The sequence below is a fragment of the Arachis duranensis genome, chromosome 2 (genome assembly GCF_000817695.3).
Source record: "Arachis duranensis cultivar V14167 chromosome 2, aradu.V14167.gnm2.J7QH, whole genome shotgun sequence".
Lineage (NCBI taxonomy): Eukaryota > Viridiplantae > Streptophyta > Magnoliopsida > Fabales > Fabaceae > Arachis > Arachis duranensis.
This window is the reverse complement of record NC_029773.3, coordinates 4012664-4028904: the sequence shown is the minus strand read 5'-3', so window position 1 is coordinate 4028904 and position 16241 is coordinate 4012664. Positions and strand designations below refer to the sequence as shown.

The window sequence follows — 16241 nt, the reverse complement described above, 5'->3', positions numbered from 1 at the left end:
CTTCCTAGTGCACGGTCTACAGTTGAGTTATACTATTCCAGTATACGGTTGCAACAATGTCAGGGTATTCAAGTGCTGTGAAGCTTGAAATAGAAAAATTTGATGGAATAATCAATTTTGGCTTGTGGCAAATACAAGTCAAGGATGTGTTGATACAATCAGGTTTGCACAAGGCGTTGAAGGAGAGGATCTCTGGTATGAAGGATGAAGATTGGGAGGAACTAGATTTGAGAGCTGCAAGTGCTATTCGCCTGTGTTTGGCTAAGAATGTTCTTGCAAATGTGCAAGGAATGAAAACAGCCAAGGAACTTTGGGATAAACTCGAAGGGTTGTATCAGGCAAAGGGCATCTTAAATCAGTTGTTATTGAAGAAGCAGTTCCATAATCTATGCATGGATCACAATGTGAAAATCTCCGACCATCTTAGTGCTATCAATGGTATTGTCTCTGAATTAGAGGCAATTGGAGTGAAAATTGATGATGAAGATAAGGCACTGAGGCTCATATTGTTCTGGGCATGTAAAGAGAAATTGTCCAGTTAATGCGGTTTCAGAAAAAAACTCTCAATATGATACTTGCAATATTGCTCTCTCTATGAGAGAAGATGATGTTCTCTAGAAGACAAGAAGTATCCTCATGGTATTACCGCACTGCCATGGATAAGGATAAGTTGTGGCAATCGGGTTCACAATTGCACACGGGCATTGGTTGGCGTTGAGATGCAAGGTGTGTGGCGGAGTTAGGTCGATGGCTGAAGAACTTCTAGGAAAAGCCAATTTGGAAGTTGCACCATGAATTTTCAGCAAGGTTTCGATCTGTACCAAGGCAAAATGCTTGGAGTGGTCTAATTCCAAGTGAGTATACTTTCATGGTGGAATATGATAGTTCTCTGAACTATGATTGTCGGTATAGACAATGACAACAAAGAATTGTCGGTGTTGACAATGGAAGCTGAAGATGTGTGACTATTTCAATCAAGGTGGAGATTGTTAGGATTTGGTTGAATTAGTCCCACATTGCTTAGGATAGCAAATGGAGTGGGTGGCCTATGCTATAAATATAAGGCTAAGTTCTCCATTTGTTTTTGCACCAGTTGGAAACATTTAAAGCTTGTATCTGACTTTTCTTTTCCTCTATACTCTTTGATTAGAGAGTGTTGTGAGGTGTAGTTAAATATTTGCTTTGAGAGAGTGTGGGTGTACTGGGGTGCCGGTGTTAGAGAGAAAGAAGTCTATGTGTTGTAACGATTTTCACATAGTGATATTCTCTAGTTGTCATTTGACAACGGCCGTGGTTTTTTCTCCGGTAATTGGAGTTTTCACGTTAAATTCTTGTGTTGTGATTGTGTCTATTTTATTTCTCTGTCAAAGATATTTTCTCAAGGGGGAATGGTGTCTTATTCCCAACAATAAATGTGAGAAACATATGTCTGTGATTATGATTGTCTTATAAATATGGTTGTTTGTTGGACTGAATGACTGATTGCTTGATTGCTTGAGTAGTTTGTCATTTGCTGAAAAGAAATTAGTTTGAAAGGTTATTTAGTTGATTATTATGAAAAATGGCTTTCTCGGTTTTGAAGCTATTTTTGATAATGTAAACGAATCGGCTTTGGAAATGATTTGGATTATGAAATTGAATTGATTTTGGAAACAGTTTAATTTTGAGTTAGTCTGACTTTATAAATGATTTAGTATTTGAGCTGGTTTGAATTTTAAAAAGAGTTTTATTGTGGGAATTGGTTTGATTTGAAAACAATTTGATGTTGGAACTGGTTCAACTCTAGAAAATGTTTGAGATTTGGAAATGGTTGAGAAAAGGTTTGAGGAATATTTGGATGGGACCCGAAAAGGGTGGCAGTGACTGAGTTTTAGAGGAGATGCTGCCGAAATTTTATAAAAATTGGAAGTGTTATTTGAAGTAAATAATTAAAAAGATTTGTTTCTAAACATTATATGTTTTAAAATTGACTTATTTATCAAAGAAAGAATTATGTTTTGAATTGGAATTGTTAGTGAACAGAATGGAAAGAAGGATGATGAGGATTTTCTTTGAAATATGATTTTTGAATGAATTTGGAAATGAGATTTGGATTGATAAATGATGATGATGATGAGAATGATGAGAATGTTGAGATATGGATTGAGAATGTTGAAATATGATCTTTGAATTATTCATTTGGCTTATGAATTTGAAATATCTGAGATACGAGGTTCCCTGGATTAAATGCCGTGGTTTTCCACCACGTGTACCAAGTTAAAAACTCGATACTCTGTTGACTCTACGACGTAAGTGTGACCGAGCACTATATAAATTTCCGGGAATGTTACCCCCATTGAGCAATATTTGATTATTGAGAAAAGCTATGCATAGACTCTTGGGGATGCACGTCGGGGGACAGTTTAAGGACAATTCAGACTTGTCAGGTTGGCTGGATAACCGACAGATGAGCCTCATCAGCTATAGGACAGGCATGCATCATATGCATCTGTATGCTTTGCTTGGGTTTGAACTTGTTTTGGTTTGCCTAATTGCTAAACTGTTCTTAACTGCTACTTGAACTATTTGCTGTAACAGCTACCTACTTGTGCTTTCCTTGTCTGTCTTGCCTGTGTTTGTCCTGGCGTGCCACATTTGAGAATGAATTTTGGTGCTGAATTAATGATTGTGTTGTTTGATTGTGTGCTTGGTTTCTAATTGAGTTTTTCTTATAAGAAAGGAAAGGTTTCGGATTTCTGAAAGATTAAACATTGTTTCTTTGAAAAGGTTTTGAACGATTGCCTATTGGTTTTTAAAAGATTCATAAGGCAATGATAATCACTGAGCTTGAAAACAGTTTTCTTATTAAATATCTTCTTATGACAACTTGGAAACTCCGTGGTGAGACCGTGTGGTTAGGTTCTCACCCCCTACAGCTTTACCTTTTCAGGAACCGGATGAAGAAGCATTAAGAAGAGTTATACTGCGTTTGGTTTATAAGTTTTTGTATTAATTAGATTATTTTCTTCCCTCATCTTTATTATTACAAGTTTGTAAGAGGGATAAGAATTGTATGATTTATATGTATGCTATATTATGAGTTATTATGTAAGGAGTTTGGTATATGAATCTATGCCTGTTTGTATTTTTCTTAAGATAAAGTGTTTATTCCGGTTTTCAATCAGCGATACAGTGGCGAGTCACAGGCTCCTATTTTAGTATTTAGTATGTAAAGTAGTCGTAATACTTCTTGCTATCAGAGTGGCGCAGTCGGAAGCGTGACTTCTGATAGTGAGGGTGTTACACATATGATATACGTGCTGTATTAAAAAAATGAGTAAAAATTAGAGTAGAAATTAGTGAAATTTATCATGTGTAGAACCATTTAATTATGGCTCATGGGCTAATTAATCTATTTTGTTATATTTATGTATGGTTTATTTGTAAAAAATTTATATTTTTTATTGAAAGAGTTAATTTACTTAAGATACACAAATTTAGTGGTTAATCTTTGTTATATTATTAGTGTTTAATTTGGTTAAAAAATTAATATTAAGGGTTAAGTATGATTTTGGTCCCTAACGTAGGGGCCAAAAATCGATTTCGTCCCTCGGCTTTTTTTCGCTTTAAAATGGTCCCCAAAGTTTCAGTTTATTGTAAAATGGTCCTTCGGACAAAAATACCCCTCCCTCTCTCCCCTCTTCTTCCTCAACCAGAAACAGAAGCACAATCCCAGAAGCACAATCCCAAATGCAGGCAGAGGAGGAGCAGCGGCGTGGAGCGGTGGCGGCGTGGAGCGGCGGCGGCGTGGAGCTGTTGCGACGGCGACCTTCCTTCTTCCCCCTTTCCCCTCTTCCCGAAACAACACCCCTTCCCCCCGTCTCGGCAGCGCTGTGTTTTCTCCCACCACCACCATCAGAACCCACCACCTCCACCACATCATCATCATCATCATCATCATCATCATCATCATCATCATCATCATCATCAGAAGAAGAACAGCACCTAAACCACCAGAATAAAGCCACCACTAACACCAGAACCCACAACCACCACATTATCATCATCATCATCATCATCATCATCATCATCATCATCATCATCATCATCATCATCATCAGAAATCCACAACAATATTCCACAACAAATTTTAACAACAACAATATTCCACAAAAAATTTTAAAAAAATCCAAAAATTTCACAAACAAATCAAGTTCACAGAAGAAGAAGAATTGGTGGTGCGGTGGTGAGGCGGATGGTGGTGGTGCGGCAGGGGCGATGGTGCGGTGGAAGAAGAAGAAGAAGAAGAAGAAGAAGAAGAAGAAGAAGGAGGTGGTGGTGGCGGCGCGGTGCGGTGCGGCGGTGGGTGCGGGAGGAGAAGAAGAAGAAGAAGTGGCGGACGGCGGTGCCTCCCTCCCCTGCACTTCAGATTCGTTCACTTTCTTGATTTAATCCTTCCATTATTATTTATTTATATTAATTAACGTTTCCCATTTCCGTTAAAACGGTCATATCTAAACCTAACGACCACAGGGGCAAAATCGTCCGATGGACGATTTTAAAACAAACCGGAACATCAAGGACCTTTTTAAAGCGAAAAAAAGCCGAGGGACGAAATCGATTTTTGGCCCCTACGTTAGGGACCAAAATCATACTTAACCCTTAATATTAATATTTGGAGTGGTTAATTTTTTTAATATTTTAATTAATATTTTTTTATCATTTCTATAATTTTTTTTCAATTCATAATTTTAATAACACATTTTAACTAAAAGCCAATAAGAGCAGCGTCCATAAGTCAAGCACGAAGGAAAGCAAAGGCTTCAAGCAACTATAAAAGTCAATTTTCTTATCATTTAAGTTTGTATAACTATTTGGGATTTTTTTGTTTTTATAATATATTAGTTCATTAATAAGCACTAACTTATTTATTGATTTAATTTTTTATAAATTAAATATATGTAATAATATTCACGTTGATAAATATATATCATATTTTAATTTAGAAATCTTGGATTTAAGTTTTGTATATAGTGCTTTTTAATTTATTATATATAGTGAAAAATATTTTAAAAGAGAAAGTTATATAAAAAATCTCTCTTATATTCCTATTTTAGTAGAGGTATATGTCCGGCCCTAAGGCATTTGCTTAATTTGTGTTTTTACTTTTATTTTTTTTTAATTTATAAAAGAAACAAAAGTATAAACGATAAAATTGTTTTATTTTCACATATTCTTTTACAAAACTTTAAAATAAATAACACTAAAAACTTAAAATACAAACCAAACAAAATATTTTCTCTGATTTTTTTCTTTAGACATTGCTAAGGAATTTATGTTGTTGATCTAAAATCCTAGTTGGTTTAAAAATAATATTTATTAAAAAAAACTGGTTTTTCTTTTGTTGTCTTTTTTTTTTTTTGGGTCAAGTTTTTCTTTTCCTGCCTGAAGAGAGGAACTTATTAGTCCAACTTAAATATGCTGTTGGGCTTTCTGAAATATCTTGTTCCTAATATGTTCTTTATATTGTTTTCAGTTATGGTCAATTCTTTATTGGACAATCTTTTCGATATTGGTCCTAAGGGTTTTTTTTTTTGAACTTGTATTGGTCCTAAATTTGATTGCAGACTATTGGATCAATATATTAAATCTTCAACAAAAGCCCATATTAAGGCCGAGGTTTTGTATCATGTTTTTAAATATGGTAGCCGTTGGACTTTCTGACATATATTTGTCCTAGATTTGATATTTATTGTTTTTATAGTTATGATACACATCTGCCGGTATAGCCATACCAACACAGTTAAGCCCCATGACAACGCCCTACACCGATCAAGGTCAGCTAATAAAGGTGACAACCTAATGTGCACCCGAGAGTAAGAGGTATCCAGAAATAGAATGTCTCTGATGATCTGCATAATGTAATCTTTGATGTAACACAGTAAGTGCTCGTTCATCAGGTACTCCTCCAACTCCCCACAAACAGTATTCTAAAACCAAGTAAGATTAACAATTCACTTATTTTGCGACTGTCTATCATGGGGCCCGGAACAAACATCTAGTAATTCCTGATAGAAGTCCTCAATAGATCGCCCATTATAGAACTGTTCCCATCCATCGATGCAGTCGCTGACTGGATCTCCATCAATGTTGAGTTCCAACTGATACGCCACATCATGAAGGGTGATAGTCATCTTCCCACATGACAAGTGAAAAGTGTGTACCTCTCGATCAAAGCAAATATCAATGCCCGTCATGGTCCCACTCTAGCATATACGCTACATGCTCAAATTTCGTGCTTGTCTAAGGTGTGACCTAATCTGCTCGGATGGCTGCTGTAGTAAGTTTCTTCTTGTACGCAAGACTTGAGGCGCCTACCAAAAAATCAATGAGTCAAGCACAACAAAATCCATAAGTAATAAGACAAATTTCAAACTATGAAACAGATAAGTTATAAAATATACCATTCGGCCTAATCTGCCAGCAATGTGGTCGATCGGATCTCGTCTATAAAAGGTATTCTTATACTCTAACATATTTTGCGCCATGAAACTACAATAGGATAGAATAAATTAAAATACAATAATTTTAAGTTAACTTATTTTTTATCAAACATATTTAAACCTAATCTAACTACCTAAACCATAACATATAATTTAACCCTAAACTATAATCAGTTCAACTGAAATAGTAATTTAAATAAAAAAATAATTTAAAATAAATTAACTTATTCTCAAACCCAACTGTAATAAATCTAAAGAATCTAAATACTTAGACCATAAACTATAATTTTATTCTAAACCATAACTAGTTCAATTGAAATAATAATCAAAATTAATTTTTTCATTAACCAACATAAACTAACTAAAATATCTAAATTAACAATACATGGTAGAGCAAATTAACTATATCATCTAATTATCAAACTAAATAATTATCTAACTAACTAAAATAAAAAAGTAACAACAAAACTTAATCTAACTAAATAAACATGTTAAAATCATAAAATAATACAACAATAAATTTGATTGAAAATAACTAGAAGAATAGAATTATCTGAAATTTGTAAAAATGATAAAAATTAAATAAAGAATCTAACAAAAAGAGAGGATGACAGTGTGGAAGAATAAAAAAGTGAAACGTGAAAAGTGAAAAGGGGGTCCACAGGTTTTATATTTTGGCGAACATCCTTGAAGTTCGCCAAGGAGGCTATGAACTTCATACAATACATGAAGTTTGTCTAGAAAAGTGACAAACCTTGTGAAAACATCAAGGTTCGCCGAGGGAAACAATGAACTTCTCCCTAACGCCAAAAAAAAAAATTCTGAATTTAAAATTGGATTAATTTTTTTTTTTGAAAATAAATTTTTTTATTTTATATAAAAAATCCTTTATATTTGAGTTCAGTTAACTTTNTCATTTTATATTTTTACTTTTTTTTTTCTAAAATTCTAACAACTGAAAACACTAAAAATAAAAATACCAATTAAACTGCCCCTAAATTTGAGATAGTTTTCATGACAGTAATATGCAATGGTGGTGTTAGCAAGTTAGAAATTAAACTCCATGCTATTGATCATAACTAGATCAATATTATTGTAATTGCTAATATGTATCTTGTCTTTCTCATCAAAGAAGCATTAATAAAACGATGTTCATCTACTTTGTATACTACCCAAAGAAATAAAATAAAATGTCATTTTTTGTTATGAAAAATGAAACCACATATAACATGTAATTTATAAAATTTAAAAGCATATTTCAAGCCCCTAAAATATTTAATTTAATTTATTTGTTTTTGTAAAGATGAACAAAATAAAGTAGTTGAATATAAGTTTGAGGAATATTAAAGGAACATCAAAATTTATTATTTTTGGCTATTAATTAGCTATCAATATTTAAAAGTGTGAGTTAAAATATGTTGTTAAATTACTAAGTTTAAAAAAAATAAGTTAATGGCTAAAAATAATAACCAAAAACAATAAATTTTGATAACAATTTAGAATTTCTTTATAAATTTATTACACTGTTAAATTTATTTAAAAAATTTTAAACAATAACACCCAATTAAATTTTTTTTTGGTGACTCAATACTTTAAAGAAATTTAGAATAATAATTTAAACTTTAACATATCAAACTTCAAACTGAATACTTGTACATGCATAGATTTTGTTCAGTTTTAGAAGAAAACAATTATCAAAACACAACCATTAGGCAAAGATATTACACAAAGATAATGCTATTATTATCTTTTTTTTTCTTCTTTTTCTTCTTCATCAACTGGCAATGATTCAAGGCCTTCATCATCATCATCTTCATCTTCGGTATCTTCAATATGCATGCAGAGCAATCTGCAATAATTTTCAACCATGCAGAGCAATCTGCAATAATCTTCATCAACTAGTGCTTATGAAAATAACTTGAGCTTTAATTCAACCATGCATATATATACTAAATACAATTAAATTGTTTTATCATTTTCAAAATTTGAAAGTATTCCATATTATAAGGACTAATTAGTTCACTCTACCATGCCTTTTATATAAAAATTACACACAATTATTTAGAAAGAAAATTAGATTGTCAATTTAAAAAGTTTTAGAATTAATTATAGGCAGAGTAAGATATATAACTCTAACTGGTTAATTAAAAATCCAACAATTAATTATTTATGCATAAATTGAAACAACAACAACAACAACAGTGTGGTTAGATTTGTAACATTATGAGATAGATTATTTGAACTAACCTCGCATTGTGGGATATGAGCAATTTTGGGCCAATCTGAACCTGTATTCTTATTGTATCTTGTATATAATTCGGGACAATAAGATATCTTTAAATATTGAAGATTATGAGTTTGATCCATGTTAGGAAGAGATGACAATTCTTCACAGGCAACAATATAAAATTCTTCAAGAGAGGTCATTGGCAACCTTGTGGGCAATGATTTTATCCCTGTTGTCCTTATTCTCAAATATTGCAATTTAGTAGCTCTTTCAAGCCATTTTGGTAAAGCCTCCAACTTTTCTAATCCATCGATAAAGAATACTTGAAGGTTTAAATTCACATGTTGCTTTCCTTCTTCCTCTTCATCCTCAAAATTCACCAGCTCTTCACAAAAAATAAAACCCAGCTTCTTTAAAGTAGTCAAGCGACCAACAACACTTGGTACAGACACTAACTTTGAACAGTTGTAAAGATACAGGAATTTGAGTTGTTGGAAGCGTCCTATGTTCATTGAGGACAAACTTGTAATTTCCATCTCTAAATGCAAATATTGAAGATAGATGAGATTTTTCATGTTTTTGCAAAGCTTTTGGAGGCCGTCAAAACCACGAAGGCTCAAACTTTGCAGATTTTGCAGCTTGCAAATGGAATCAGGAAGCTTTTTCAAATTACGACAATTTCTAGCTTGCAAATGCAAATATCTCAAGTGCTTCTTCATTGTGGCAAAGCAATCATCAGGCAACGAGCTTGATTCCATATATTTTGTTAGGTGCAACACCCTCAGATAGCTGAACTTGTCGGAGGTCCATTCTATCAATGCTTCTTGTCGCCCCTCTTGCATAACGGTTCTTGTCTTGCTCGACTCTTTCATTGTTAATTGTGCAAGATCATGTACAAGATCATGCATTTTGAATCTTTTAAATGTAATTAAATTTTGGAAATCAAAGTAGTGGTAAGGATATCCTTCTTCAATTTGAAGTAAAGATGTTGAAACGAGCTTCTTAATATACAACTCCCCAATATCTTCTGCATCTTCATCTTCGCGTGTAGGTTGGAGGAGTCCATGAGCCATCCACAACATAATCAACTCAATTGCCACATATTCGTAATCCTTTGGAAAACAAGACAAGTATGAAAAACATTGCTTTAGTTGTGGTGGCAAGTGATTGTAACTCAATTTGAGTGATGGCAAAATGTCAATTTCTTCTTGATTGAGATTCCACACCTCACTATCCCTTATTTTTCTCCACTCATTTTCATCATGGCATTTTGATCTAAGCAAGCAACCCAAAGTTGTTATAGCCAAGGGCACCCCTTTGCATTTTTGAACAATTTGCTCCCCAATTTGCTTTAGCCTTGGGTACTTCTCTTCGCCTTTCTCATCTTGGAATGCACATTTTGCAAAGAGCCGCCAACATTCATTCTCAGGAAGTCCTTCTAATGTCATTAGAAGATTACTCCCCACGATGTCAGCAACTTTTCTACTACGAGTGGTCATTATAATTTTGCTGCCTTTGTCATCTCCTACTTCTAACAAGTGATTTCTCAATTCATCCTATTTGTTGTGGTTTTCATTCCAAACATCGTCTAACACGAGTAAGAATTTCTTACCATGTAACGTTTGATTGAGAAGAGATATCATATATTCCAAACTAGAATTTGCATCCACCACATTCTCTCTCTTTGAGGCAGCATGAATGATTTTTTGTATTAGCTTCTTCACATCAAAATCATCAGAAACACAAACCCACATTAATGTATCAAAATTCACCTTCACTTGGGTATCATTGTAAACCATTTGTGCAAGTGTAGTCTTTCCCAAACCTCCAATTCCAACAATTGAAATCACATCAATACTATTAGCTTCTGATTTTTGTGTCATCAATGAATTTATAATCTTCTCTTTTTCTTCAAGTCTACCACACACACGGAAAGGCAATGAAGAAGCAGTTTCTCGCCATGGTAAATTGTGCTCCATAGCTGGAGTGTTAACATGTTCAACTATACCCAATTTTCTCCCTTCTCTTATTTTTTCATCCATCTTCTGTTTCATATCTTTGATTTTGTGGGCCATCCTGATGCGAAATGCAAGTGGATTACTTGTGTACGAGAAGAATCGGCAGACCTCTGTGCTAATGCTTCCATACATTTTGACCACTTCATTAAGTTTTGCTTCATACTCTATTTCATCTAATATGTCACCAGCGTCATCAAATGTCTCTCTGAGTTGCTTCAACCACTCATCTATACTGCGGTTTTTTGCTTGCTTATTCTCAGCATCTATGAGATATGCATTGATAGTTCTCAAAGAACTTTCAAACTTTTTTACATCATCTTTAAGGCCACATGCTAGAGTAATCTCTTGGAATGATTTTGTTGCTAAATTGGCCAAGAGTGTTGATGCCACACCAGAAACAACTTCAGCCATTGAAGAATCAATGAGTGGAACCTTATGGTGATAAAAAGTAATGTTAGAGGCCAAGAATATATATATACATACATACGTGGTGGATGTTTTCAGGTAGCATTGCTTTGGGTGGCTAAGAATGATTATGTATTGACTCACAAATAATCTTGCAACAAATTATACACATGGAGAATCAATGTATTGTTAATGCTGGTTGATCGAAAAGTATATTAAAGGAGAGTGTGGTAAATGACAAACTTCAAATTGAAAATCCCTTTTCAAAAGCAGTCTCAAAATTCATAGCATAAAACAAATCTCAGTCCAAATTTCATCAACAAAATCAAATGTTAATATAAAAGTGGAAGCAATTAATAATGATAGTAATTTATCTCCCAAACTTTAACTTATGTGTAATTTACCCTATTTAAAATGTAAAATCCAGCATTCTGATGAACTTGTCAAATAGTACAAGAAAGATATTTTATTAATATTTTGTCCAAAATTAGTTCTTACACTTTGTCAATATATAAAATATAATATTAAAAATATTTTTGTATATTAAAATAAGCTATTAAAATTAATTATTATGTATTATGTATAAATATATGTATAATTTAATTTATTTTTAATATGTATGTTATATTTCAACGGCTCAACGTATATTCTACCTTGATAACTAATTTTAATTTAATATACATCTAACATAGTTGATAAAACATATATATAAAACGACAGTTTGTAACAAAAATTCTGAAAGCCGAACTAATAATCAAATCAGCAGATTTATTAGAAGTTTAAAAATTCTATTGAACTTAAATCACGTTAATCGAATTTAATAAAATAATTTTTGATATTTTATTATTTTTAAACAGTTAATCGTTAAAAATCAAACTGATTCGGCCGATTAATTGATTGTTTGACTTTTTTTTTATTAATTCATTGTCGATCAGTTTTTATTCTGACTGAATTAATTCGATGATTAATTCTCGATTAATCAGACTGAATTCGGTTCTTAGAACAATAGTTTAGAAAACACAGAAATTAGCATCTTTCTTAAACCTCTTAAAAACTCCTGGCGGTTAAATTGTACATTTAGAAGGTTTACGATATTATGTTTTTTTTTTCCTTCATAATTTAGTCTACCATTATTGATATTAATTTATTTTTTAGTACTTAATTTTCATTACTTTTAAAACAATTAAATAAACGGTGGAAATTGAAATATAACAAAAGAAGCAGCACGAGAAGATGAGATCTAAATCCTTACATATATATGAAGTAAGACTGAAAATTAGAAACTAGAATAAAAAATTCAGATCTAAATTCTTGTTTTGAAAACTAATCAATATATCATACCTCCTGACGATGCTGAAGTGGGATTAAAGCCAAAGAACATCAAACAACAGCTCATAAAGGGAAGAAATTCCCACCAATGAAATGCTAAAAAAGAAAAACTTTTATTAGAAACTTGTTGCATTTGAGAACTACACATTGAACTGAGTAAACTTAAAAAAATAAGAAATAAGAAAAAAAACCTTCAGGTAGTGAAATTTTTGGTTATTGCTTGCTTGGACTCTCTTGTATAAGTGGATGAGTAATGAATTTATTGAAGAAGTGAGCAATAATGGAGTGATGAGTTTTTTTTTTTTGGACAGAGAGATGAGAAGTGAGTTATAGAAATTGAAGAAAGGGTGTGTAATGGGAATATTTTATTTTCAATATTGGGGAAAATCTGGTGTATTATAACGTTATGGGGCTGTATGGTGCTTCACCAAACTGTGACGGCTGGGATGAAGAAATCGGACGGACCGATTTCACCACAGAAATCGGACCGTCCAATTTGCGTGAATGAATGAACCCAACCCCTCCCTCATTCTTTCACTTTCAGCAACCCTCTCTTCCTCATCAATCCCTCTCTAACCCCACAGCCATGGCCCTCCACTTAAGATGCTGAGGAAAAAAAAATTACACCACTTTGTAACAATGCCTAGAAGAAGAAGAAGATTAAGAGATGTTAATCGTCCGGAGCTTCACATTGCAAATTATCTTGATCATCCTAATTATGTAAGTTTTTATTTTAAAAAATTTTATTTTAAGTAAAATAATAATTATTATTAAGTTAGAGATTAGTAAATTATATATTATGATGATAATGTTAGAAATTAGTGTAGTAGTAATGTCTGAGTACTTTAATATGATTAGTTAAATTTTAGGAATTAGTAATGTTAGAGTATAATAATGCAGAGATTATAGAGTGTACTGAATTTATTGGAATAATAATAATAATAATAATAATAATAATAATAATAATAAGTCATACTGTTTTATTAATCTGATTATTACTGTTTTATTAATCTGTTTATTACTATTTCATACTGTTTTAATAATAATAATTTAATAATCTGATTTAATGATTTAATGATAATCTGATTTAATAATCTGATTTCCTTATGTAAAGTTTTTATTTTTGAATAATCTGATTTAATGATAATAATAATAGTGATAATATTATATTTTATTAGTAATATATATTATAATGGCATTAAGTAGAGACTAAACATGTATGTATGTATGATTTTATTATTAGGTGGTTAGAAATAGAAATTAAAATAGGAATTAATTATGTATGTATGTATGAATGATATGGTTAGTAAACCGGTGAACTGGGTTTTTTTTATGTATTTTAGTTAAAATAAAATGAAGAAATGAATGAATGTCTTATGTAAAGAATGAATGAATGAAAGAAGAAGAAAAATAAGACCCGTACATATTAGATTGGAGTAGGTAGCTATTGATATATTATATTGTTGTTTTTATTATTAGTATTAGTAATTGAGTTTAATTAATTATTTTATTTATGATCGTTAATAATTAAATGTTAATTCAGTAAATTTAGTATGTTGTGTTATGAATCATAATAATAATAATAATATTAAAAACCCAGTTAATTCAGTAAACTAATGGTGTAGTTAAACTTTGACTGTACTTCCGCAATCACTGATTTCACCCTAATAGACGGGTCAACTTCTACCAATGGCTTTATTGCTTCTGCAACTGTGTTGGAATCCAGCTTCGAATGATCTTGAGAAATGGTGGCCCTAGTACAGGTGTGACTACCATTGTACCTCCTTATCTCCCAACAGAACTTTCTGGACATCTTGCTCACCCTGATCAGCCAATCACATCCTGCATCATACTGGGTGCATTTAGCATAAAATGTCGTGGGTTCTGACTCATGCACCCGATAATCTACACCTCTGCGGATTGTATAATCTTTCATCGCCTTAATTACTGCCTCCCTAGAACTGAATTCCATTCCCACAGTAAATTCACCATCCGGCAGAAGGGGAAGCTCTGCTGCAATCACATCACAAATATTATAGTTGTCAGCAATAATAATCTTATAAATAAATGTCCTGTCCGGTCCAAATGAACCGGTCGGTCCTAATGAACCGGTCCATACAAATGAACCGGTCGGTCCAAACGAACCGGCCGGCCCTAATGAACCGGTCGGTCTAAATGAACCGACTTCGGCGAATGAACCGGTCGGTCCGAATGAATCGATCGGTCCGAACGAACCGGTCGGTTCGAACGAACCGGTTGGTCCGATCGAACCGGTCGATCCGACTGAACCAGGTCGGTCCGAACGAACCGACTTGGGCAAACGAACCGGTCGGTCCGAACGAACCGGCCGGTCCGAACGAACCGGTCGGTCCGATCGAGCAGGTCGGTCCGAATGAACCGGTCGGTCCAAATTAACCGGTCGTAACAGTTTCTCCTAAACTAATAACCCATGTGCAAATCATACTTTTAGAAATCTTAATTTAAATTAATGGCGCACCTGCATTTACATATTGAGGAAACTCCGGTGCATGCATGGCATCCAAATCCAACGACCGCATGAAACTCGGCTCCACAAACGGCTCCTGATTTGCTAGTGCATTTGCCACATCCTCCACATCTGCCACCATAGCATCGTCAGCTTGATCTTCGTCTACACCCGGATCAACGACCTCGTAGTTACTTTCGAACTCTTCTTCACTATCACTGTTGTAATCCTGCAATTCAATATCTCGGTCTGCTGCAGATTGCTCGAACTCGATATACAGTTCGATAAACGATATTCGCGACCGACTTCCGAGATACACTGAAAACATTTCTTGCATGCTCGCTTCGTCTGTCACGTATTTCGTTTGAAATTGCACGAACCCACCAAATACAGATATGGGATATCTGTACAGAATACACGATACAATCCTTGTTGTTTGAGAATCTATCTTCTCACAAATGATACCTTTTAATTCTTCAAATGACAGTGTAAATGGAATAATAATATCTAATGGATTTTGACACACAAATTTCACTCCTTCTGATGTTTGTAATAAAATTTGACCATCATAATACACTTTTAATCTTACTCTATCATCCATGATAATAGAGAAGAATAGATCTACAGAAGAAGAAGAAAAAGAGATCTAAAGAGAAAAATGTTGAGAGTTGGCGAAGAAGAAGAATGAAATGGGTTGAGTAGGTAAATCTATATGTATATATATGACACTCAAATCGGACCGTCCGACCGCATGCATGAGCGTTCGAAATTTTTGGAATAAAGAAATCGGACGGTCCGATTACTAATCAGCCCGCCAAAAGTTTTTCGAACCTAGAAATCGGTGGATCCGATTTTGGTTCTTATTTGAATTCTTCCTTAAATCGTACCATCCGATTTTTATGCACCAAGCTTCACTTTACACAAATCGGACGGTCCGATTTGTGTCCCCTAACCCCATGCAAAAAATCGGACCGTCCGATTTCAATCTGTCAGCTAAACGCCGTCACACTCTTGTTAAACCCCTATGAACTCCATAACCCAGCGTAACACCAATCTAACCTTCATATTCAAATAAATTAGCCGTGTAATGGGGTAACATACTTCAATTACTTTACCTAATCACGCACTATTTTCTATTGTTAATTCAAGTATAGTACACACGTCTTTTGTCCCCTTTCCAATAATCAATTAGGAATTAGGAAAAATTAACAAAAAGGAAAACAAAAGATTCTTTTCTTTTCTTTTTCTTTTTCTTTTGGTGTCTATCTTCTCTTTCACAGTTTCACTTTGATCCC

The 16241-nt window shown here is 33.4% G+C and overlaps 1 pseudogene; it reads right to left on the bottom strand.

The window, feature by feature from the left end:
- Positions 1-8135: 8135 nt before the first annotated feature.
- LOC110272415 (putative disease resistance protein RGA4) lies at positions 8136-11594 on the bottom strand (annotated as a pseudogene).
- Between the last annotated feature and the right edge of the window lie 4647 nt (positions 11595-16241).